Source organism: Juglans microcarpa x Juglans regia, chromosome 5S (assembly GCF_004785595.1).
Source record: "Juglans microcarpa x Juglans regia isolate MS1-56 chromosome 5S, Jm3101_v1.0, whole genome shotgun sequence".
Classification (NCBI taxonomy): Eukaryota; Viridiplantae; Streptophyta; class Magnoliopsida; order Fagales; family Juglandaceae; genus Juglans; species Juglans microcarpa x Juglans regia.
In genome coordinates, this window is record NC_054603.1 from 21,547,602 (window position 1) to 21,573,578 (window position 25,977).

The following is a 25,977-nucleotide window of genomic DNA, read 5'->3' on the forward strand; positions in this document are numbered from 1 at the left end:
TGTATGGAAAAATAATTTATTAAAATAAATTTCGAGCTAGACCTTCTAAAATTAGTGATGCTAATATGTTTTGAAATGTGCTACAACTTTCCAGTGTATGTAAATAAGTAATCACGAGACCCATTAAAAAATATATTTTGTAATATATTTTTTTTATAATTATTTTGTTTTATTTATAAACTTATTTGCTATATGGATGCTATAAAAATATAGCATCAGAAATGGGGGAAAAATTTGCTGAAATCAGCTTACAATTTCCTTTGGACGTTGAAGGCGTGATTCACACGGGAGGAGGAGATTTCAGGAACTGCACCTTTGTGGAGGGATGTGAGATGAGGTGCGTAGAAGGAAGGGCACGCATGAGGAGAAGGGGTCCTGTCGATTTCAAGACATTGGAGATTCGTCTCTCTTCTTGAATGTCTACAAAAGCAAAAACATGTGAACAGTATACGGGAAGATATTATGAAACATGATGAGTTCCTTTTTTGTCTTTGAGCTCTTTTTGTCGTTGGTGAAAATATTATGAAACATTTTAGTGATTTAAAAATAGCCGTTTGAATTGAGAATTGTTAATTTACTGTACAAGTAGAGATAAGATGGTTTCTGAATCCAAACCAAGCCTAAATATGAATTGAAAGCATGAAAAGTACACACTAGAGGACACGCAACACTAGTCTTGTCTATGGCCTAGATATCTTTAATTACAACACCAAAAAAAAAAAGACAAAGCATGCAGCACTCGTCCACATTACAGGGCCAATCTTCCTTGTGGAATTATCATTAAAAAAAATAGCAGTGGTGGCATGAAAGTCTCTTTGTGACAGATACATTTCCTGATTCTTGAAAAATGATAAACATATTCGGGTTCACAGAAATGGCAGTAGTCAAGTGCGCCATTGAACTTGGGATAGCTGATAGCATTGAAAGCCATGGAGGAGGCCCTATGACACTCCGAGTTGTCATCAACTCTAGGTTGCGATCCGTCCCAACTCTACCGCGTTATGAGGTTCCTAACGCACCGCGGAATATTCAAGAGATGCCTAGCACCCAAGGCTCCCAGGTTATCGTTAGGCCACGTCGTTCAGAGAGGGGCCATAAGCGAAATGCCAAATACTTGGGATAAGTTGGGACGTGAAGAACCATTGCATGCATGTAGACGGAACCATTAAACACGTGAAAAGCAGGAATGGACTGGGTCTTGGGAGGCGAGAGTTTTACGTATGAATGGATCAGTAGGATCATGCGAATGGGTCTTCAGAAGTTGCGAGTTTTACGTCATTTTTATTTCTGTTAGTTATGTTCTGTTTTTACGTGTATTGGCATGCTTTATTTTATGTGTGCTTCAGTTGAGTTGTTAGCTATTAGTTTTTCCTTTCATTTCAGTTTTCTTGTACGTGGCTTTGCTTATTTAAGCAACCAAAGTTGTCAATGAGAAGGTAAGAAATCATTTGCATTCAAATTGTGGTACTATTCTCACTCGAAGAGAAGACAATTTATTTTAGCAGTTTATTCTCTGAATTTGGGACCTATCATTTGGCCTCATAGGCAGGTTATTTATGGGAACCGATATGGAGCGTATTGAGCAGTTGGAGGCTGGGCTCGGTGGAGTCTAGGATGAGTTACACAGGATGAAGCTCGGCATGGCCAACAGGCTTCGTCAGGTGGAAGAAACTCTCAACCGCCTTTCTGATGTCTTGCTTGCAAACCAAGAGATCCCCAACCATCACCGAGAAGGCAACGACGGGGGACGGATGGTGGTATCCTCCAAAATAGCAAAGCTTCAATTTCCTCAATCTTCAGGAGATGATCCGACGGAATGGTTCAATCATGTGAATCAATTTTTTGAGTTCCAAAATACTCCTGGAGCCTAGAAAGTTTCTTTGGCTTCCTACCACTTGGAAGGAGAAGCCAACTAGTGGTGGCAGTGGATCCCCAGGACATTCCAAGAAGAAGACGCGTTCTCTCGTGGGAAAATTTTGAAAACAAACTTTGGGCTCGCTTTGGGCCTTCAGAGTGTGAAGATTTTGATGAAGCCCTTTCGAGGATAAGGCAGGTTGGTTCTTTGCGTGATTACTAGCGAGAATTCGAGCACTTAGGCAATCAAGTACAAGGATGGATGCAATGAGCTCTTGTAGGAACTTTTATGGGTGGCTTAAAGACAGACATCTCGGATGGTATACGGATGTTTAGGTCCCAGACATTAAAAGAAGCAATCAGTTTAGTAAGAATGAAGGATGATCAATTGGCTAGACAAAGGAGGTTTGTAAGACTACACCACCAACGTGAGCACCCCTAGCTCTTCCCCTACTAATCGAGCAGCACTACCAGCCCCTGTCGTTCCCATGAGGCAACTTACTTGGGAAGAAATGCAGAGGAGAAGAGCCCAAAATTTATGCTTCAATTGTAATGACCGTTTTACTGCAGGACACGAATGTCAAGGCCCACAGATACTCATGTTGGAGAGTTACGAGGATAATGACAACCTGTTATGTGATGATGTCACCGAAGAAGAGCTAGTTGAAGAGAATCACAAAGGGCCTCCTAAACCATAAATTATGCTACATGCACTAATGGGATGGACAGCTCCCAAATCCATGCGAATCGCTACCAGTTGCTGCGCCCATGACATCATCATATTAATCGATAGCGAATCGACTCACAATTTTATTAGTGAGTGTATGGCCAATCTGCTGCGTCTACCTGTAGTACCTACGGAAACCTTCACGGTCTGAGTTGCTAATGGAGAAAATCTTAGATTCCAAGGGAGGTTTGAAGAGGTATAAATCAATTTACAAGGCACCATTTTTTCATTAACCCTTTATTCCTTACCTCTCACAGGGTTAGACGTGGTTTTGGGAATTCAATGGCTTGAAATTCTTGGTTCCGTGGTGTGTGATTGGAGGAAGTTAACCATAGAATTCACGTGGAAAAACTAGACTAAGAAATTGGTGGGCATCGATGGGCAAAATATCCAAGCGGCATCAATCGAAGAGATAACTAAAGGAATTCATCCTAGCCATGCTCTATTTGTTGTGTGCCTACAAGTTGCCCATACGGAACTACAAAAGAATATTCATTCAATCTTGCGTGAGTTATTGCAGGAATTTTCAGAATTGTTCAATGAGCCTTCGAGCTTACCACCAACACGAGAGGTTGACCACGACACTGCCCTCAAGGAAGGAACTGAACCGATTAATGTTCAGCCTTACAGATGTGCACATTATCAAAAGAACGAGATCGAGAAGTAGGTCCAAGATATGCTGCAATCCGGGCTTGTGCGACCCAGCACTAGCCCCTTCTCGTCACCCGTATTACTGGTAAAAAAGGAAGACGGGAACTAGTGATTTTGCACAGATTATCGCGCGCTCAATGCCGCAACCATTAAAGACCGATTTCTAATTCCCACAGTGGATGATATGTTCGATGAACTCTATGGTGCTTCTTATTTTACCAAGCTTGATCTGAGGGCGGGATACCATTAGGTACGAGTTAAACCATGTGATATCCATTAAACTGCTTTCCAAATGCATAATGGACATTACGAATACTTGGTTATGCCCTTCAGTTTATGTAATGCACCTTCCACATTTCAAGCTATCATGAACTCCATCTTTAGACATCATCTTCAAAAATTCATATTAGTTTTCTTTAATGATATTTTGATCTATAGTCTGGACTGGGATCAACATTTAGTGCATGTAAGGCAGACCTTCGAAATATTGAGGCAACACATATTCTTTGTTAAAGATAGCAAATGTGCATTTGGGCAGTAAGAATTGGAGTACTTGGGACACATCATCACTAGTCACGGTGTGAAAGTGGATGAAAATAAAATTTCTGCTATGGCAGCTTGGCCTCGACCTACTAACATTTCGGAAGTACGTGGGTTTTTAGGTTTGACAGGTTATTATCAAAAGTTCGTCAAAGACTACGGCATTATAGCACGACCTCTCACCAATCTTCTCAAAAAAGGCCAATTCGGATGGCATGAAGAAGCTGAAAACGCTTTCCTTGCTCTCAGATAGGCCATGATGACCACGCCGATATTAGCCATGCCAAACTTCAACGATGCTTTCACTATTGAAACAGATGCATCCGGAGAGGAGATTGGAGAGGTCCTGTCTAAACAAGGCAAACCAGTGGCATACATGAGTCGAGCCCTCAGAGTGACAAAAAAAACTTGGTCGACATATAGTAAGGAGATGTTGGCTATCGTCGAAGCCATAGGTACCTGGCGGGCTTATCTTCTAGGCAAAAAATTCTATATTCGAATCCATCAACGCAACCTTAAATATTTTCTAGAGCAAAGAATAGCAACGCCAGAGCAAGAAAAATGGGTTGCTAAGCTCTTGGGCTACGATTACGAAATTAAATATAGATCGGGCCGTGAGAACTCCATAGTTGTGCTCTCTCTCAAAAACAGGGCAGTCCCATTCTTCATGGTATTTTCTTTCCGCCGGTTAGCTTATGGGAGAAAATTAAAAAAGCTGCAAAAGAAGACCAATACATTTAGTCAAATGGTCATGTGGCCATTGAGCAACCAAGAGGATCATATATATGGTGCCAAGGTCTGTTACTATACAAAGGGAGGGTCATTGTTCTGAACGATGCTACCTTAAGGGCAAAACTGTTACACAAAATGCATGACACCAAGGTAGGGGTCATTCGGGCATCCTATGTACATCCAGGAAACTGGGAGAACAGTTTTATTGGCCTGGGATGCATAAATCAATGCAAGACTACATCAAAGGGTGCGAGGTATGCCAGAAAATAAAAGCCGAGACATTAGCTCCAGCCGAGCTTCTTCAACCGCTGCCAATCTCGTTCCAAGTATGGGATGATATCACCTTAGACTTTATTGAGGGCTTACCAGCATCGCAAGGAAAGGACACCATCATGGTGGTTGTTGACAGACTTAGTATGTCCACTTATTGCCTTACTTTAAGTCATCCTTTTACTGCAAAAACTGTAGCGGAAAACTTTGTGGAAAGCATCATCAAGCTTCACGGTATGCCCAAATCAATTGTTAGTGATCGAGACCCAATCTTCATCAGTAACTTTTGGAAAGAATTTTTTAAGCTATCAGGCACCAAACTACAGCTTAGTTCCGCATACCACCCACAAACGGATGGCCAGAGGGAAGTCATCAACCGCTGCGTCAAACAATATCTTCGGTGTTTTGTTCATCAGTGGCCACGGAAATGGAGCGGCTATTTACCTTGGGCGGAATATTGGTATAATACGACATACCATATTTCAACAGGGATGATCCCTTTCAGGCGCTGTATGGAAGACTGCCACCCCCCATTCCGATGTACAAAGATGGACTCTCCCTGGTACATGAAGTTGACCAGCAACTCATAAACCAGGATGAACTACTATGGCAACTGAAAGCCAACTTAGAAAGATTAGTGAACAGAATGAAGCAAATGGCGTATAAGAAGTGAAGGGACATTTCGTTCGATGTCGGTGAATGGGCACTATTGAAGTTGCACCCATACTGCCAGCAAACGGTCTTCAAACGGGTCCATCAGAAACTAGCTAGCCATTTTTATGGACCCAACCAAATCCTAGAGAAGATCGGGCCTGTTGCATACAAATTACAATTACTAGAAGGGGCGTGCATTCACTCGGTGTTTCACGTGTCACTACTCAAACCGTACCAAGACAATGGGGGGAATGCTAAAAAGCCACAGGCTGAGTTACCACCATTCACCGATGAAGGGGTGGTCTTATTGGTGCCACAAACTATTTTAGACTACCGCTGGATCAAGCAAGGAACTAAACTGATCGAAAAAAGCTTAGGGCAATGGAAGCACCTTCCAACTGAGGAGGCAACATGGGAGCCAATAATGAAGTTACGGGAGATGTTTCCGAATTTGAACCTTGAGGACAAGGATCCACTTGATGGGGGCGGTATTGTTAGGCCACGTCATTCGGAGAGGGGCCATAAACCAAATCCCAAATACCTGGGGATAAGTTGGGATGTGAAGAACCATTGCATGCAAGCAGACGGAACGATTAAACATGTGAAAAGTAGGAATGGACTGGGTCTTGGCAGGCGAGAGTTTTATGCACAAATGGATCAGTAGGGTCGTGCAAATGGGTCTTTAGAAGCTGCGAGTTTTACGTCATTTTTATTTCCCTTAGTTATGTTCTATTTTTACGTGTATTGCCATGCTCTGTTTTATGTGCGCTTCAGTTGAGTTGTTAGCTACTAGTTTTTCCTTTCATTTCAGTTTTCTTGTACGTGGCTTTGCTTATTTAAGCAGACAAAGTTGTCAATGAGAAGGTAAGAAATCATTTGCATTCAAATTGTGGTACTATTCTCACCCAAAGAGAAGACAATTTATTTTAGCATTTTATTCTCTGAATTTGGGACCTATCAGTTATGCACAAACACATCTATCTAGCCGTCTTTTGGGGATGGAAAATATAGCATGGCTGCTCTTATTTTGTTTGAGAGTAGCCCAGTTATGCTGGCACCATGGCATAGCCTAAGTGCCCGTGTTCTAGCCTATGAGACTGCACCGTTCGATGTAGTTCGTGGTGAAGACCTACGAAGGTATGCAGCAGAAAATCCTGGTCATAGTCGTCTCCTTAATGAAGCAGTGGCGTGTGATGCTAAGTTGGTGGTTCCTGCGATTCTTCGAGGTTGTCCAGAGGTATTAGACGGGCTTAGCAGTTTGGTGGACGTGGGTGGAGGCAACAAAACGACTTTGCAGTTGTTGGTTAAGTCGTGTCAATGGATTCAAGGCATCAACTTTGATCTTCCCCATGTTGTCTTTGACGGGGCAAAGTTCCTCAGAATTGAACATGTCGGAGGTGACATGTTTGCAAGTGTTCCAAAGGCTGATGCTGCTTTCCTAATGGTAAGTATGGTCCACGATGAAAATGTTGTCAACAACGTATGTCATTTATTTGATTAGTATCCTTGACGATGCCTTGCTCATTGGCTTAATTCCTTTATGTATTACGTTTGTGAATCGTAGTGGATTCTGCATGATTGGGGAGACAAGGAATGCATCCAATTCCTGAAAAAATGCAGAGAAGGTACTCCAGAGGACAAAGGGAAGGTCATAATTGTTGAGGCTATTATTGATCAAGAAGCGAAAATATCGAACAAACTAATAGATGTGATGTTGGTGCTTGACATGATACTGATGGCTCATACTACAACGGGTAAAGAGAGAACTTTAGAGGAGTGGGGACCTGTTCTTGGGAAGGCAAGATTTAGCAGGTACAGGGTGAAACCCATTCGTTCTATGCAATCTGTAAGTAAGGCATTTCCTTAAATTCATATATATAGTAAGTCAAGGAATGTGCCTATGTAACGCCTGGGCCAAAGCCCAGCCCAGACTTGATGAAGCCCGGCCCACGACAAGTGATCACTTAAAGGAAGCTTGAAACAGTGTCACTTGGTGAGTTTTTTTTTTCCTTTCTGCTGCACTGTTTCTCTTCTCCACGGTTTCTCCCCTTGCACTGCAGTTCCATAAATCCCTCCATCCCTGTGCACCTGCTCCCCACGCCTCCACGATTTTGTTTCGGTTCCACATGAAGTTTTTTCCCTCACCACATTTTCGAGCTGCTCAGATTTGTTCTTTCCTCCGACACAAACCTCTGTTCATCCTTGCGAGCTGCGATTTCCCTTCTTCCCATGTGTCTCTGGAGACTCGTCGTTGTTGGCTGAGTTCCTCGAAGGTGAGCCATCATTCTCTCTCTTGTTCTCTATTTCCCCTTTGAATCACGGACGATTTCGTGATTTTTCTTTAGGTTTTGGCACTGTGCAGCTTCTTCGTGGGTCTCGAAACCTTGGTGCCGTCATTGAGTATTTTCTTGAAATAAGCATGTTTATTTTTGAAAAGAAATCTGAAAACTACCTCAGATGTTTATTTTGCATATGCATAAATTCCTTATAAGAGAGTATTTTCTGTCATGACTGGTATAGACATGAGCCAATTTTGTACATTTTGTTTCTGAACTATGCAAAAGAGCGAATATGAAAATCTAAAAGTTTTTGTTATGAATAAATGAAAATATTTTGATTCTATTTATTTCGAACATGTGAAATGATCTGAAGCTATTCAATACTTGGTTTTGATATGATGTGTCCTCTGAAAACCTTGAAATGAAGTTATGATTCTGTATATGAATGTGATCTGATTCCAATGAAGTTCTGTTCTGTTTCTGTTAAGGCCCAGCCATAGGTATAATGGTGGTTTATAACCCTACCACGGGGATGAAACATGGTATACGGCCTGGCCACGGGTATAATGGTGGTTTATAACCCTACCATAGGGGTTAAATATGGTATTTGTCCCAATGTGATGCTATGAGGGGATATGAATATAATGTTTCAGTTTGGATATGCCAATGAATTTTCTTTTTGGGAATAAGTTTGTCTTTCTGGAAATTTAGCTTTGATGTTTTGCACCAAGTTTTGCTTTATGCATTTCGAAAGTAAAATATGTTGTTTCTACATTCTGAAAGAAAATGTTTTGTTCTGCATATCAACGTTATAAATGCTCATGTTTACATGCTAGTATATGCTTTCTACTTGCTGAGTTGTTGATAACTCACCCCTTACTCTTCATAATACTTTCAGATGACATTGATGGTTCAGCTGAGCATCAGTATTAGAGTTTGTGGACAAGATTAGCTGTGAATAGTTTTGGGTATCTCGCGGTATTAGTGCTGCTGTTGGATGTTATTTATTTATTAAGTTGATTTCAATAGATTTAGACGGTTTATGGAGACTTATGTCAATTTTATTTTATTCTAGTTTGTTATTTGAGACATGAAGAAAAGTTGATATTTTATTTGGGTTGTGATATTGAGGATTTGATATGTGAGTATGTATGGTTTATTAAATTGAAGTATTTACGTTGTTTTAAAGATTTGGAAGGATATATTCGTGGTTTTGGAACTATATTAGTATTGTTGGAGTTGATTATCAGGTTGTATGAGTTAACCCTCCAGGCCCTCGGGGTCGAGGCGTTACAACCTGGTTCTTTAGTCTTTATGAGTGTTATAATTTTCTTTCAGTTTGTGTACTTGTCATGGTTACCACTATATATAAATAAGACCAGTTGTACATGTTGATGTAGTTTGCTTGGTGTTTTAAGTGCATCTATGATAATGGAAAAGTTTGTTTGCTTTTAATGTCTTTTCCACACGCATTCCACTAAAACACTAAAATTTCATAGTATAATAAATGCGCTGCTAAAAAGGAAAATGTTTAGGAAAACGAACTAGCTCAGCTGCTGAAAATAAGGGAGGAACCAAACAGAAAATTTTTGGTGTGCATAGAGTTGTTTTTTAAGTCCCACATTGCTTTGTTTTGGCAGACCGAGTTGCATGGGTGAAAATAAAACTAGAGGAAAATGAAGATAAAAGGCATCTTTGCGCTTGGGGCAATGACGCGGCTAGTGAGGTTCTAACGGAGGTACGTCTATTGCTAGTTGAAAACTATATCCAAACCCCCTCTTAGGCCTGGGTTCATCCCTAGGCTTCGACTTCTTGAGCGTAGGCCTTGATGCCTTGCGCGAACCAGAATCAGCCACTAAGCACTCAGCCTCCAATTCCAACTGACGCGAGACATCATCAAAGTCTAACTTCAAAGCCTCCCGCATGCTTTGGGCAGTGTCATAGATCTCGAACTCATAGATTAGATCATTAACTGTAATGCCCAGACACCGGAGGTCTAGTGAGTTAACTCCAAACTCTTGATAATCAACTCCAATAATACTAATATATTTCCAAATTTAAGAATATATCAAACGTAAATACTCCAATTTAATAAACCACACATACTCACATACCAAATCCTCAATAAAACAACCCAAATAAAATATTAACTTCTCTTCATGTCTCAATTAACAAACTAGAATAAAATAGAATTGACATAAGTCTCTATAAACCGTCTAAACCCATTGAAATCAACCTAAAAAATAAAAAAAATCCAACAGTAGCACTAATACCACAAGATACCAATAACTATACACAGCTAATCTTGTCCACAAACTCTAATATTGATCTTTAGCTGAACCATCAATGTCATCTGAAAATATTATGAAGATTAAGGGGTGAGTTATTAACAACTCAGCAAGCAGAGAGCATATACTAGTATGTAAGCATGACTATTTATAAAGTTCAATATGCAGAACAACACATTTACGTTCAGAATGCAAAAACAACATATTTACTTTCAAAATGCACAAACAAAACTTGGTACAAAATATGAGAGCGAAATTTTCAGAAAAAAAATTTGTTCCCAAAAAGAAAATCATTTGGCATATTTGAACTGAAACATTAAATTCATATTAGCTCATAGCATCACATCGGGACAAATAGTATGTTTAACCCTAGTGGTAGGGTTATAAACCATCATTATACCCGTGGCTGGGCCGTATACCATGTTTCACCCCCGTGGTAGGGTTATAAACCACCATTATACCCTTGGTTGGGCCCTAATAGAAATAGATAGAACATCATTGAAACAAATCATATCAAATAACCAAATCAGTACTTCATCCCAAGGTTTTCATATAACACATCATATCAAAACATAAATACTGAATAGCTTTAGATCATTTCACATGTTCGAAATAAACAGAACCAAAACATCTTCATTTATTCATTGCAAAAACTTTTTGATTTTCATATTCGCTCTTTTTGCATATTGGGTGTGTGTGTGAAAAACAAACCAAAGAAAAACAGAGTAAAAGAGGGTCTCTGTGTGTATAAATAGAGGGGAAAAGAGAGTGAAAGTGAGATCAAAGTTTGAGAGAAAGGGGTTACTGATGGTAGTGTGAAATCGTGTGGAGGAGGTCGACAAAGATTGCTCCAAAAACCAGGGGTTAAATGCATTGTTAAGCGAGAGACAGGATGAGAGGAAACCGTTTAAGAGAGTGCCTGCTGAAAGGTGAGGATTTTTGGACGAGAGAAGAGATACAAATAACTGCAAGATCATGGGTTTGGTGTGTACGGGTTGGAGGAATGTGTGGAACTGTAGCACAAGAGGAAAAACCATGAAGAAGAAGAACAGTGTAGGAAGAAATGCACGTACCAAGTGACGTTGTTTCAAGATTCCTTCAAGTCTTAGCTTGTCGTGGGCCGGGCTTCATCATGTCTGGGCTTGGCTTTGGCCCAGGTGTTACAACCCCCTCCCCTTATAAAAATTTCGTCCTCGGAATTTGTCACAAGCTATTAAGATCTTCGTTGAACAACTGTGGGTACTTGACTATGATTTCCTCTTCAAATTCCGTAGAGGCTTCACTGATAATATGATTATTCCATACCACTTTAACCAATAGAATAGTCTAATTTGGTAGCACTGGGTCTTTTCTCTCTACTATTCGCACCGGCTCTTCTGTATAAGTTGGATTTTCCTAAAGTTGAAGAGGTTCGTAATCGATAACGTGGGTGGGGTCGGGAATATACTTCCTCAGCATAGATTTGTGAAAAACTTCGTGTACCCCTGCGACTGCTAGTGGTAAGGCTACCCTATAAGCCACTGGGACAATCCGATCAAGCATCTCAAAGGGCCCGACATATCTAGGGCTCAACTTGCCTTTGTTTCCAAACCTCATGACCCCTCTTATCCGTGAAATTCTCAAGAATACCTTATTCCCGACCTCAAACTCTAGTTGGCGAGGCCGGTTATCTGCATAGCTTTTCTATTGACTTTGAGCTGCTCTCATTTTGGCTCGAATGGTCTCTATCTTCTCCGTTGTCTTCTGTATGATATCTGGCCCAAAATTTGTCTTTCCCCCACCTCGTCCCAATACAAAGGAGATCTACACTTCCTCCCGCAATGTGCTTCATAAGGTGGCATCTCAATTCTAGCTTGGTAACTGTTATTATAAGAAAACTCGACCAAAGGCAAGTGTCGTATCCAAGTTCCCTTGAGGTCCAACATACATGCCCACAACATGTCTTCCAAAGTTTGAATGGTCCTTTCCGACTGACCATCCATCTGTGGGTGAAAAGCAGTACTAAAATTTAACCTAGTGCCCATGGCGTCCTATAATCTTTGCCAAAATTTTGAACTGAAACGAGGATCCCTATCTGACACAATGGACACAGGTACCCCATACAACCTCACTATTTCCTGTATATATAGCTTGGTTAGTTTCTCCAACTGATAAGAAACTTTGATAGGCACAAAGTGAGCGGTCTTCATTAAACGGTCCACTATCACCCATTGTGCATCTTGTCTAGTCAGTTTTTGTGGTAAGCCTGTAACAAAATCCATAGAAATATGCTCCCATTTCCATTATGGAATCTGAAGTGGATGCAATAACCCTGCTGGCCTCTGATGTTCTACTTTCACCTGCTGGCAAGTTAGGCACTGTGCCACAAATTTGGCACTCCCTCTCTTCATGCCATCCCACCAAAAAGACTCCTTCAAATCTCGATACATTTTTGTACTACCTGGGTGAATTGTGTAAGGGGAGTGGTGTGCTTCTTCGAGGATGAGTCTTTTTATTTCATCATTGTCCGGCACACAAAACCTATCTCCAAACCTTAACGTTCCATCTTCAAAAATGTTGAACTCAGATTTATTCCCTTTTTCTACTTCTTCTATTAATCTCCCTAACTTAGAATCTTCTTTTTGGGTGAGCTTAATTCTGTCTATCAAAGCTGGTTGAACTATTAAACTAGCCATCAATGCCTGCTGGTCAACACTAACAACCTCAGTAACAGCTCTTTCTAAGTCCATTATTAAGTGGCGTTGAGTGGTAAGAGTTGCAACTACTGGTCCCATTGGATTCCAGCTAAGTGCATCAGCAACAACATTAGCTTTGCCTAGATGGTAATTAATGTTGCAGTCGTAATCCTTCACTAGTTCAAGCCATCTCCTCTGCCTCATGTTCAGTTCCTTTTGAGTGAAGAAGTACTTCAAACTCTTGTGATCCATGTAGAGTTCGCACCTTTCATCATATAAATAATGCGTCCAGATTTTAAGTGCAAAGACAATAGTGGCTAACTCCAAATCATGTGTGGGGTAATTTTACTCGTTAGTCTTCAATTGCCAAGATGCATATGCAATTACTTTCTCGTGCTACATCAATACACACCCCAAACCCAATCGTTAAGCATCACTGTAAACCACAAATCCTCCTCTTTCACTAGGTACTGTCACCATTGAAATCAACCTAATAAATAAATAAAATCTAACAGCAGCACTAATACCACAAGATACCTAATAACTATCCACAACTAATCTTGTCCGCAAACTCTAATAGTGATCCTCAGCTGAACCATCAATGTAATCTGAAAATATTATGAAGATTAAGGGGTGAGTTATCAACAACTTAGCAAGCAGAGAGCATATACTAATATGTAAACATTGGAATTTATTAAGTTTGATATGCAGAACGTAACATCTACTTTTAGAATGCAGAAACAACATATTTACCTTCAAAATGCACAAAGAAAACTTGGTACAAAATATTAGAGCGAAGTTTTCAGAAAAACAAACTTGTTCCCAAAAAGAAAATCATTTGGCATATCTGAACTGAAACATTAAATTTATATCAGCTCATAGCATCACATCGGGACAAATACCCTGTTTAACACCTGTGGTAGGGTTATAAACCACCATTATACCCTTGGTTGGGTTGTATACCATATTTCACCCCCGTGGTAGTGTTATAAACCACCATTATACTCGTGGTTGGGCCGTATACCACATTTCACCCCCGTGGTAGGGTTATAAACCACCATTATACCCGTGGTTGGGTCTTAACGGAAAGAGACAGAACATCATCGAAACAGATCATATTCAGATAACCAAATCAAAACTTCATGCCAAGGTTTTTAGATGACACATCATATCAAAACATAAATATTGAATAGCTTCAGATCATTTCACATGTTCGTAATAAACAGAAGGAAAACATCTTCATTTATTCATAGCAAAAACTTTTAGATTTTCATATTCGCTCTTTTTGCATAGTTCAAAAACAGAATGTACAAAATTAGCTCATGTCTACACCAGTCATGACAAAAAAAACTTTCACTTATATTGAATTTATGCATATGCAGAATAAATATCTGAGGTCGTTTTCAGATTTCTTTTAAAAAACAAACATGCTTATTTTCAAAGTCAACCTCATTTCATTGTTCTTTTTATGCAAAACTAGTATATGAACCCCGCTTACCTGACTTCCGAGTATTATCTATGCCTTAAGTCGGAACTCTAGTAGTAACACCACCTAAACAAAACATGAACCCAACATTTAATAACCCAATTTAGTAAGCTACTATTTATTGAGTAATAATCCAAAACAATCCATTTTAACACAATAAATATCATAAAAATTAAACCTGAACAGTCCCCTCCTAAAACCATTAGCATTTAGACCCCAACACAGCCACTAAAATCCCCACGCAGTAGCCAAACACAACTCATAAAGCTCACCTCTTGGCAACATTCATTTAATCAAAAGAAAAATAAGCAACAATAAAAGTTCCACTCCCCCCTTGATCATTGATATTCCCTATCCACCATGTAAATAAATAAAAAAAATCCACACTACCACCATATCAGCTACACCTTATCCACATTTCAAAATTCAACCATTTAATACACAAAAATACTACCAAAAGCTTCGGAAGAACATTACCTAAAAGAGTAAAAAATGCTTTGCACCACCTCGAATCAAAACAACCCATTGTAATCTAAGCCCAAAGTTCACTGAAATCTCTAGTGAAAGAGATAGTGGTCTGGGCAAAGCAGGATGGAAGGCTCTGAGTGTGTGCATGGCAAACCAAAACAGAGTGGGTGTGTGCGTGAAAAACAAACCAAAGCAAAACAGAGTAAAAGAGGATCTGTGTGTGTATAAATAGAGTGAAAGTGAGATCAAAGTATGAGAGAAGAGGGTTACCGATGGTAGTGTGAAATCGTGTGGAGGAGGTCGACAAAGATTGCTCCAAAAACCAAGGGTTAAACGCACAGTTAAGGGAGAGAGAGGTTGAGAGGAAACCAATTGAGAGAGTGCCTACTGAAAGGTGAGGATTTTTGGACGAGACAAGAGATACAAGTAACTGCAAGATCATGGGTTTGGTGTGTACAGGTTAGAGGAATGTGCGGAACTGCAGCACAAGAGGAAAAACCGTGGAGAAGAAAAACAGTGCAGGAAGAAATGAACTTACCATGTGATGCCGTCTCAAGATTCCTTCAAGTGTTAGCTTGTCGTGGGCTGGGCTTCATCATGTCTAGGCTGGGCTTTGGCCCAGGCATTACAATTGTGCATGCTGCTTAACATTATTATGCGCATGCACTGATTTTTCTTCGCCCAATGAGTATAGGCTAGTTATCTTATGTTATTTCGTGTTCCCTTCCCCTAGCGCAATAAGGGAGTGAGATAAGGCCTCCAAGACCTCTTGCTTATATAAGACATATTGGATCTTGCGATGCCATATGTCATAGTTTTCCCCATCTAATTTTTTCTCTTTGTTTAAGTCAGCAACACTACTCCTGGATGCCATTTGTGATACCCCGTATTTTAGTGTATTTTTTTTAGTGAATAATTATTTTAATTAATTTAAATATTGTTTTCTTTTTTTAAATTTATAGGATTTCTGGTTGGATTTATTTTATAATTCTTAAGTAGTGAAATTTACTTTGATGTGCTTTCTTGATATTAATTAGTGTTTACATTTAAATTGCTCTTTGCTTTAATGAATAATTTTATTGTTGGACTTTAATTTTTTTTTTCTCCAACTTCCCCCCACATACAACACTACCCATGCACGTCAACCTCTTTTCATTCTCTAGCGTTTTCATGTCACCCATATAACTTTACATTTTTATCTTATACCTTTGGAAACTGCCTATGTTCCTTCGCTGCAACCAGCCACAAGAATCACCCAGCCTCTCCTAGTTTGACACCAACCTCCATCTCCACGTAAAACCGACGCCCATCCCTCCACCATAAACAACCATCACCCAAGGCCTAATGCCTCACCGTGCGCCACCACCTCCTTCACGGCCTCAGTTGCAGTAACAGACCATTACCATCAGAACGTCCCGTTCATATGTGAAGTTCAACAACTGCGGGAAACCATTGCACCACGTCTAGCCACCATCGTCTACCCACCGCCCAACTCCACGCACCTCCGTTGACAACCAAAACTATCTACTTGGCCTTCATATGCACCACTATTTTTACTTATAAAAAACATAGCACTACCAAAGGATGTAAGACCCCATGTCCCTCCAGTGACAACCACTGTTTCTCGCTAGAAACGGCCACAAGACATGGCCATAGCTTGGTTGTGCTACTCCCGCATCCACGGTACGTAAGTCCCTCTTTCCCACCATGTTCTCTCTTCTCTCCATCTCTCACTCTCCATGCTTTCTCCCTCTCATCACTCTCTCTCTGTTTATGTACGCTGTCGTCGATTCAGCCACCACTTTGCCGCTCGTTGCCTTGCACTCTCTCACGGTAAAATATATTTTTTTTCCTCCCATCATCATGCTTTCCTCTGGTTTCTTCTTTCACTATAAATAATTGTTTTGTTTTTCTTGTTCCTCCAGAAGGCATAAACAATGAGACTCCTTGAAAAATAACCTTTAGCGAGCTTTAGTCCTGTTATCCCTAGTATTTTGGAAATGCCATCAAGCCTTTGGTCATGATATTTCGTAGAGCCCTTATGTAGAAAGAGGAATAAATTTTGGGATTATATTACAATTTTGCCCTTTTAGTTGTAAGCCATCCAAAGCATATTGTGTTCAGAACGTGTAGTTTTAGTTGGGCTTGTTTTAATGGTGGGCTTTGTAACGCCTCGATCTTGAAGGTCCGGAGAATTAGCTCTTAATACTTAACATCAAACTTCAATAACACAACTATAAAATCTAAAAAACTCCATAAAATGTTAATCCATTTAATCAACCCAAATATTTATGTTCCTTCATGGGGACAACCAAGAAATTCTCGATAACATAAATTAAAAACTCTCCAAAACTCGAAAATATCCTTAACTCATAAAATCAATATAACAAAAAATAAAACAATTTTCTAACTATGACTCTCAAATAAGTACTTATACCCTCGGGCACTTATTCCATTACGGATATCACACCTTGCTAAAACATTCTACTCTTGTTCTCCAGCTGAACTATGAAAATTATCTAAAAAATAATTGGAGATAAGGGGTGAGTTATCAACAACTCAGTAAGCAGATGACATATACTAGTGTGTAAACATGAGCATTTTACGGAGTTCAGAATGCATAACAAAATATTTTCTTTCAGAATAATGTTTTCACAATGCAGCGTCAGAACGTGTGATCAAAAATATCAGAGTGAAAATTCAAAAAAAATCATAATCAAAATCCCTTTGGCATAGCATAAACTGAAAAATCACATCTTATCATATCAGAAAAAATACCATGTTTAACTCCCGTGGTAGGGTTGTGCAAACCCCGGTAGCTAACCGAGTAGAAACAAAATGTGAATCTTCCCCTTATTCATTCTCGGAGTCCCGAGTGTGCACATAAGAAAGACCACACAGAAAACCACTTTGTTTCCAAAGTGGGTGCACCAGAAACAGAAAAGTTGGTACCAACCCAAACAGAGGCCATAGTTTTACACCCGTGGTAAGGTCAGAATGGAATAGAAACAAAATGTTATGCCAAAGGTTTTCAAAAAATACATCAGATCATATCAGAGTATAGAAAATCTTCAGAACAGAACAAAATCATATTACAAAACATAATTTATGCTCAAAATTTCATATTCGCTCTCTTTTTCAAAGTTCAGAAACAGAATGTCAAAAATAAACTCATGTCTACACCAGCCCTGACAGAAAATAATTTATTCTTAAACAGAATCTCATGAGCAATGCAAACAAATAACTGAGGTAGTTCAAATTTATTTTCATAATCAAATATGTATATTTTTCAAAAGTAACCTCATCTCATTTTATTTTAATGCAAAGTCTAGTATAGGAACCCCGCTTACCTGGACTTCTTGACTTTTTTCAGAATTTTTCCTCAAAAATGTTGAACAATAACTAAGCGTTACCTATAACATATTAACGCAAATTTTGATAAATTTCCAATCGAATACAAATTTCAACATTTAAGCCTAAGATTCTAAAATGACCTATTTTATTTCTTCAAAAACCTAAATTCATGTAATCCTAAAATATCGTCACATTTTCTAAATTCATCAATGTCCCAATAATCAGTCCGAACAAAACACAAAATCTAACTTATTTACTGATGAGATCAATTTATAAAATTGGGTAACATAATTATATAAACAAATCTATTAAGGTAGGCAAAGCAAAAATACCATTTAATTAAAATAGACTTAACTAGTCTTAAAGTATTTAAGATAAAATTAACATCTTATTATTCTCAACTGAAAATTAGTAGTAAAACATTTAAACTAGTTACTTTAAAAAACATAAATATTTTCTATATATATTCTTATACCTCAAATAAAACTATGCAAGCGAGTTTTAAAAAAACAAACTTATGCCCACTGAACCATTCTGATATGGCGGCATTTTGGGAAAAAAAAAGGGTCTGTGTTGTTTGGGAAAACAAACACAAGAAGCACGAAAAAACTGAGACCAAACACATGCAACGGAGATGCCATACTCACCGAGAGTGGAGGAGCAGCGCGAGGACTGGGAGGTGGCAGAGATTACTTCGGCGAGGTGGCGGCTAAACACTGAGAGGGAGAGAGATGAGTCAGAGAGAGAGCTAAAGGGATGTAGAGCTGGAAATCGAGGGATAGAGAGAAAATCTCACAAATGGCAACGCGTTGGCTGGTTTTGTTTGGTTGTGTTGAAAGGTTCTCCGGCGCCCTTTGTTGTAGTTGTCTATGGAAGCGGGGCCTCACTGTTCGTTGTTGGTGGTTGCGCAGGAAGGAGCCGTGTTGTGCGAAGTCTTCAAGGGTGAACCCTTTGACGTAGAGAGAGCGAGAAGGGATGCTAGCCAGTGGTTGATTCACGAAGGACGGCGGTGCAAACACGTTGGAAACTCGAAAGGAGGGGTGTGAAAGGCTTGGTGATAAAAACCCATCTCACGGTGCAGACAAATGGAGTGCTCTATTTTGAAGAGCAAAAACAAGGGTATAACTTGCTGAGTTTCTGAAATGGGGGTGGCGGCATACACAGTTGTGGGCTGGTTGATCAGATGCTTATGAGGAGGGTGCACTAGTGGCAGCAGTATGGACGACGAAGGGCTGGGCTTTCGTGGGGTGACTCTCAGTATGGGGTGCAAGAAACCGAAGGGATGGAGGCTGGGGCTTGCGATTCTGCAACAAAGGGAAGCCGTGGATGGATATGCTTGGCTGGGCAAAGAATACCCTAAGGTGGTGCGGCGACAAGTGTTTGGATAGTTTCTATAAGCATGGGATAATATATTTGTGAGGTGAAAACCTTAGAGATGAGAGGGAGACATGCGTGCGGATGAAAAAAAGAGTCGTGCGTGTGCATGGAGCGAAAAAAAAAAGCATTAGAGACGTGCAAGACCATGCATGCCATGGACGAGAGGAAGACTTAGGGGTGAAAAAAAAAATAGACAGAAAAGTAAAACGTGCGGGGAAGTTAACGTGTGAAAACAAATAAAATAAATTAGTTAATTAAAAAATTTGAGCTTGATTGGGTCCGGGTGTTACAGGCTTGGCTTACGTACTGGGCTTTGGCTTGTTGTTATTTGGAATTAGGTTAAGTGATTATTAAGAGGATAGCAATGAAATTGGAAAGTGACAATATTTTAGGGTTATGATAATTTTAGAATTTTAAGAAAGTAGGTTATTTTACCATTTCAGGTTTAAATATTGAGATGTGTTGGATCGGGAATTTATGAAAATTATGTGATTATTTTATAGGTGACGATTTATAATTGTTTAACAATTTGGAGGAAATTTTCTAAAAGCTAAGAAATTTTCTATACTAGACTTTACATAAAAATAAAATGGACTGAGGTCAATTTTGAAAATGTGCATGTTTTGTTATGAAAAGAAATGTTAAACGATCTCAGTTATTTATTCTGCATTGCTCATGAGATTATGTATAAGAATAAAGTATTTTCTGGCATGACTGGTGTATACATGAGCTTATTTTTGGCATTCTATTATTGAACTCAGAAAAATATGAGCGAATATGAAAATTGATAATTTTTGCGTATGATGTGAAGATATTCTGAATCTGTTTTGAAAAATGTGAAATGATCTGAATTCCAGTACTATGTTTTAATATGATGTGGCATTTGAAAAACATTTGGCATGACTTTCTGATTCTATTATGACTCTAATTCTGATTATGATATGGTGATTCTGATTCTGTTTTGCTCTTATATGTTGCCCTGTCACGGGATGGAATAGTGACCTTTGGCCCTGTCACAGGATATAATAGTGACCTCTGGCCTAGTCACGGGATATAATAGTGATCTCTGGCCCTGTCACGAGATACAATAGTGACCTCTGGCCCTTTCATGGGATATAATAGTGGTCTCTGCTCTGAGTGTAATCGCTTTGATAACATGGTAATTTATGTTCTGCTTGACTTTCCGCGGAATGCACAACCCTATCACGGGGGTAAATATGGCATCTATTCTGATATGATATGATAAGATGATGATGTTCAATCATGTTGTACCAGAGGAGTCTTTGAATATGAAAAGTTGGTTTCTGAATATGAAATGTTTGGAATGTCGCTCTGATTTTCTGATAATATGTATTTTTGAGATTTGCATATTGTAACTAAAATCTTTTGTTTATGCATTCTGAACTCTGTGAAAATGCTCATATTTACATACTAGCATATGTTCTCTGTTTACTAAGTTGTTGATAACTCACCCTTTATCTCCATAATATTTTTCAAATATTTTTATAGTTCAACTGGAGAACAAGAGTATGAAGTATTGGAAAAGTCTGAAGATCATAGATGAATGAGTGCTAAGGGTACAAGTATTTTGGAGGTTCATATTTAGTAGTTTTATCTCTAGCGGTTATTTTGGTACGTCAAGTTATGAATAATTTGAGTCTTTGTGGAGATCTTATTTATTTTATTGAGGTTTTTGTGTAGTATTTCTGTGGAGGGACACAGATTTTTGGATCGAATAAATAAGTTAAGTATTTTGTGGGTTTCTGTTTATTTATTATTGATTATTGAAGATGTTCTTGAGTAATAGGAGCTAACTCTTTAGACCTCCAGGATTGGGGCGTTACACCATTTCACGACAATACGCGAAGAATGGATATTACACACATACCTAAAAAATCTGTTGAATCCATCCAAACTAGAGAAAGAATAATTTAGACATGTCGCATGATCGAAAAATCACTAGGTTTCAGAATCATGTCTTATGCCACAATATGCAATTATTAAATTTCTAACCTAATTCCCACGCAAATTTAAAACAAATATGAGAGAATTAATCATCATAAATCTCTACCATACTCCCACTATCTTAAGTAGTCTTCTAGCCCGAGCCACATGTAAAGATATAACCTACTAAAACCGCAATAACCTTTTAGGCTAGTTTGTAAGGACAGAAACTCCGAATACAACAACCTATTGGGCCAGGCTACAAAGATAGCTACTCAGACTACAGGGCCAGTGTACAAAGATGGTTCTTTTAAGACCATTACAATCCATTTTTCTTGTTCCATCAGTGCATTTACAGTTCCTACTAGGGTCATCGTAGTCTTTTGGCTGTACAATATATTTACAGTTCTTACTGGGGTCACTGCAATTCTTTCAGCCTATCATTTATAGAAACAATTCTAACTATGACTACTTAGTGGGAATATTCTATTTTATCACTAAAAAAATGAAGACTAATATCAAAACATTCAAGCCTAACATTCATAGATGATGAAATAATCACATATCCACATATTCAATTCACACATACAAGTAATCACGTTTAATTTAAAAAATTAAATAAAAGATCACATGTAATATAACATTTTGTAATTAAAAATAGCATGAATATAACCATATATTCACATTTAATCTAAAATATTAAATAAAAGATTACATGAAATATAACAATATATCTAAGCATATATTAAATCAAGCTAAAAAAAAAATTATTATTTTTATAACACAAAATAAATGTATAATAAATACATTTAGAACCCCCACTTAAATTAAAGGGAAGTCGCAACCCAGTGGTGTGCCTATTATCTTAATTTCACTAGGTGGTCATGGGTTCAAGTCCCATAAGATGTGAACAATGCCTCTAATTCATCAACGAATTGCAGTGGCTCAATCAACTGCCCATCATTGGAAGAAGGAAGCTCGGAGTCGCTGTTGGAACCTTGTGGTGCTCGCAGGACCTCGGTGGTGAGCATGGCAACCCCCAAGTGCGTGCAGCACTCCATTGGTGTGAGCAGCACCTCCAACGGAGGTTTTTTTTTTTTTTTAAGATCCGTAGGAAAAAAAAGATAGGATAAAATGAGACCCAGACAAATCTCAAGCATATGCAAGAAAAAAAAATATTATAAACTGGAAGCAACTATAAAAGCATTGATACCAATGTTAGAAAGCACAACAGAAATATACCTCAAACTCAGCTTATAAAATTGCTCTACAAGTTTCTCCAGATTCACAAATCCCAAGCGTTTTCTATTAGTAGCGAAGTGTACTACGTAGTATAAAACTAGAGTAATACTTAATAAATTCACATCCTAAATATCTTATCAAGAGATGACAAAAAGAGAGACTTTTGGTGTATTTAAGAGTTTTTGTATGTGGCCGACCAGTCACGACTAGCCATCAATTGCCATTTAAATGGCATGTGTAACAAGCACGTAACGCGTTACACACAGGAGAGGAGGCAGTCAGCCCCACGTGGGCGCCCCTCCATTCAAAAAATAGCAGTGGTGGCATGAAAGTCTCTTTGTGACAGACACATTTCCTGATGCGGCAATCATTCATGAAAAATGATAAACATAGATGACTCTCGTATTATTGTATATATATGAAGCTTCAACCTGAAATATCTCTTCACATCTGGAACTAATAGAGCTTGATCAAACACAGGGAGAAAGAGATGGAAAATGGACAGAGATCAGAGTGGGATGAGGAAGAAGAACAAGCAGAAATGGCAGTAGCCAAGTGCGCCATTGAACTTGGGACTGCTGATACCATTGAAAGCCATGGAGGAGGCCCTATGACACTCTTCGAGTTGTCATCAACTCTAGGTTGCAATCCGTCCCCACTCTACCGCGTTATGAGGCTCCTAACGCACCGCGGAATATTCAAATAGATGCCACCACCCAAGGCCCCCAGGTTATGCATAAACACGTCTATCTAGCCGTCTTTTGTGGGAAGGAAAACATAGCATGGCTGCTCTTATTTTGTTTGAGAGTTGCCCAGTTATGCTGGCACCATGGCATAGCCTAAGTGCCCGTGTTCTAGCCTATGAGACTGCACCGTTCGATGTAGTTCATGGTGAAGACCTATGGAGGTATGCTGCAGAAAATCCAGGTCATAGCCGTCTCCTCAATGAAACAATGGCGTGTGATGCCAGGTTGGTGGTTCCTGCGATTCTTCAAGGTTCTCCAGAGGTATTTGACGGGCTTAGCAGTTTGGTGGACGTGGGTGGAGGCAACGGAACGACTTTGCAGTTGTTGGTTAAGTCGTGTCAATGTTTTCGAGGCATCAACTTTGATCTTCGCATGTTGTCTTTGATGCGGCAGAGTTCCCCGGAATTGAACATGTCGGAGGTGACATGTTTGCAAGTGTTCCAAAGGCTGATGCTGCTTTCCTAATGGTAAGTATGGTCCACGATGAAAATGTTGTCAACAACGTATGTCATTGATTTGATTAGTATCCTTGACGATGTCTAGCTCATTGGCTTAATTCCTTTATGTATTACGTTTGTGAATCGCAGTGGGTTCTGCATGATTGGGGAGACAACGAATGCATCCAAATCCTGAAAAAATGCAGAGAAGCTATTCCGGAGGACAAAGGGAAGGTGATAATTGTTGAGGCCCTTACTGATCAGGAAGCGAAAATTCCGTAAATGGAGGCATTCGTGCTGTGCAATCTGTAATTGAGGCATTTCCTTAAATTCATATATATAGTGAGTCAAGGAATGTGCCTGGTTCTCTAGTCTTTATGAGTGGTGTAATTTTCTTTCAGTTTGTGTACTTGTCATGGTCACCACTATATATAAATAAGGCCAGTTGTGTTGATGTAGTTTGCTTGGTGTTTTAAGTGCAACTATGATGATGGAAAAGTTTGTTTGCTTTTAATGTATTTCGTACTATATATTAAATGCGCTGCTGAAAAGGAAAATGTTCAGGAAAATGAACTAGCTCAGTTGCTGAAAATGAGGGAGAAACCGAACAGAAAATTTTTAGTGTGCATAGAGTTATTTTTTAAGTCCCACATTGCTTTGTTTTGGCTGGCCGAGTTGCATGGGTGAATATAAAACTAGAGGAAAATGAAGATAAAAGGCATCTTGCGCTTGGGGCAATGACCCAGCTAGTGAGATTCTAACGGAGGCGCGTCTATTGCTGGTTGAAAACTATTTCCAAAACCCCTCTTAGGCCTGGGTTCATCTCTAGACTTCGACTTCTTCTGCTTATGCCTTGCGTGAACCAAAATCAGTTACATAGGCCGTATGATTGGGCTTAGCAACCACTAGGCACTCAGCCTCCAATTTCAACTGACACGAGACATCATCAAAGTCTTTGATATTCTCGTTATGTGTCAGGTTCTGGCTCATATTCTTTCAAGAATTCGGTAGTAATCTTATCACTGTCCGGACTTGTTGTTTATCAGTCAAGTTGTTTCCTACCAAGTTAAGTTCGCTGATCATGATCGATATAGCCCAAAAATGCTGCTTCATCATGTAGTCAGAGCACATCTTATAGGAGTCACACCTTATGGTTAATCCAAAAAACCTAGTGGCTGAAGTTGCACCAAACTTTATCTTGAAAGCTTTCGCACATGGTTTGGGCAGTGTCATAGATCTTGAACTCACAGATTTGATCATTGACTATAACGCCTTGACCCCGAAGGTCTAGGGAGTTAACTAAAACACCTGATAATCAACTCCAACAATACTAATATATTTCCAAATTCAAGAATATATGCTTCCAATACTCCAAATCAAACGTAAAAACTTCAATTTAATAAACCACATATACTCACATACCAAATCCTCAATACAACAACCCAAATAAAATATCAACTTCTCTTCATGTCTCAATTAACAAAGTAGAATAAAATAGAATTGACATATGTAACGCCCCAGTCCCACAGGGATCGAAGAGTTACTCCCTGTAACTTAAAACTCACAATTCCTTAATACGTTTACAGACTCCAAAAATATAAAGTCATCAGAATACTACAAAAATCTCTTAATAAAATCCGCCGATTCTCAGAAATCCTCTATAAGTAATCCACCATGCTTAAATAATCATCTCACTGATGCTCCATAATCCTGATCCTTAGCTGAACTATTCAAAATCATCTGAAAAATATGTGGAGATAAGGGGTGAGTTATCAACAACTCAGTAAGCATAGGACATATACTAGCATGTAAACATGAGCATTTTCACAGAGTTCAGAATGTAGAAATAAAACATTTCAGTATCAATATGCAAATCTCAAAAATACACATTATTAGAAAATCAGAGCGACTTTTCAAACATTTTATATTTAGAAACCAACTTTTCATATTCAAAGACTCCTTTGGCACAACATGACTGAACATCTTCATCTTATCATATCATATCAGAGCATCATATCAGAACAAAAACCATGTTTAACCCCCGTGGTAGGGTTGTGCATCCTGTGGAAAGTCAAGCAGAACATAAATCACCATGTTAACAAAGCGATTGTACTCAAAACAAAAAACCACTATTATATCCCGTGGTGGGGCAGAGGTCACTATTATATCCTGTGACAGGGCCAGAGGTCACTATTGTATCCCGTGACAGGGCCAGAGGTCACTATTGTATCCTGTGACAGGGCCACATATCAG

General features: G+C 39.1%; 4 pseudogenes; all 4 read left to right on the top strand.

Moving 5' to 3' along the window:
• The first annotated feature begins 847 nt into the window (after window positions 1-847).
• Window positions 848-7,295, top strand: LOC121267198 (annotated as a pseudogene).
• Window positions 7,296-9,398: 2,103 nt separating this feature from the next.
• LOC121268746 lies at window positions 9,399-9,541 on the top strand (annotated as a pseudogene).
• A 13,490-nt stretch (window positions 9,542-23,031) lies between these two features.
• On the top strand, window positions 23,032-24,006 carry LOC121267199 (annotated as a pseudogene).
• A 438-nt stretch (window positions 24,007-24,444) lies between these two features.
• On the top strand, window positions 24,445-24,636 carry LOC121268704 (annotated as a pseudogene).
• The last annotated feature ends 1,341 nt before the right edge of the window (window positions 24,637-25,977 follow it).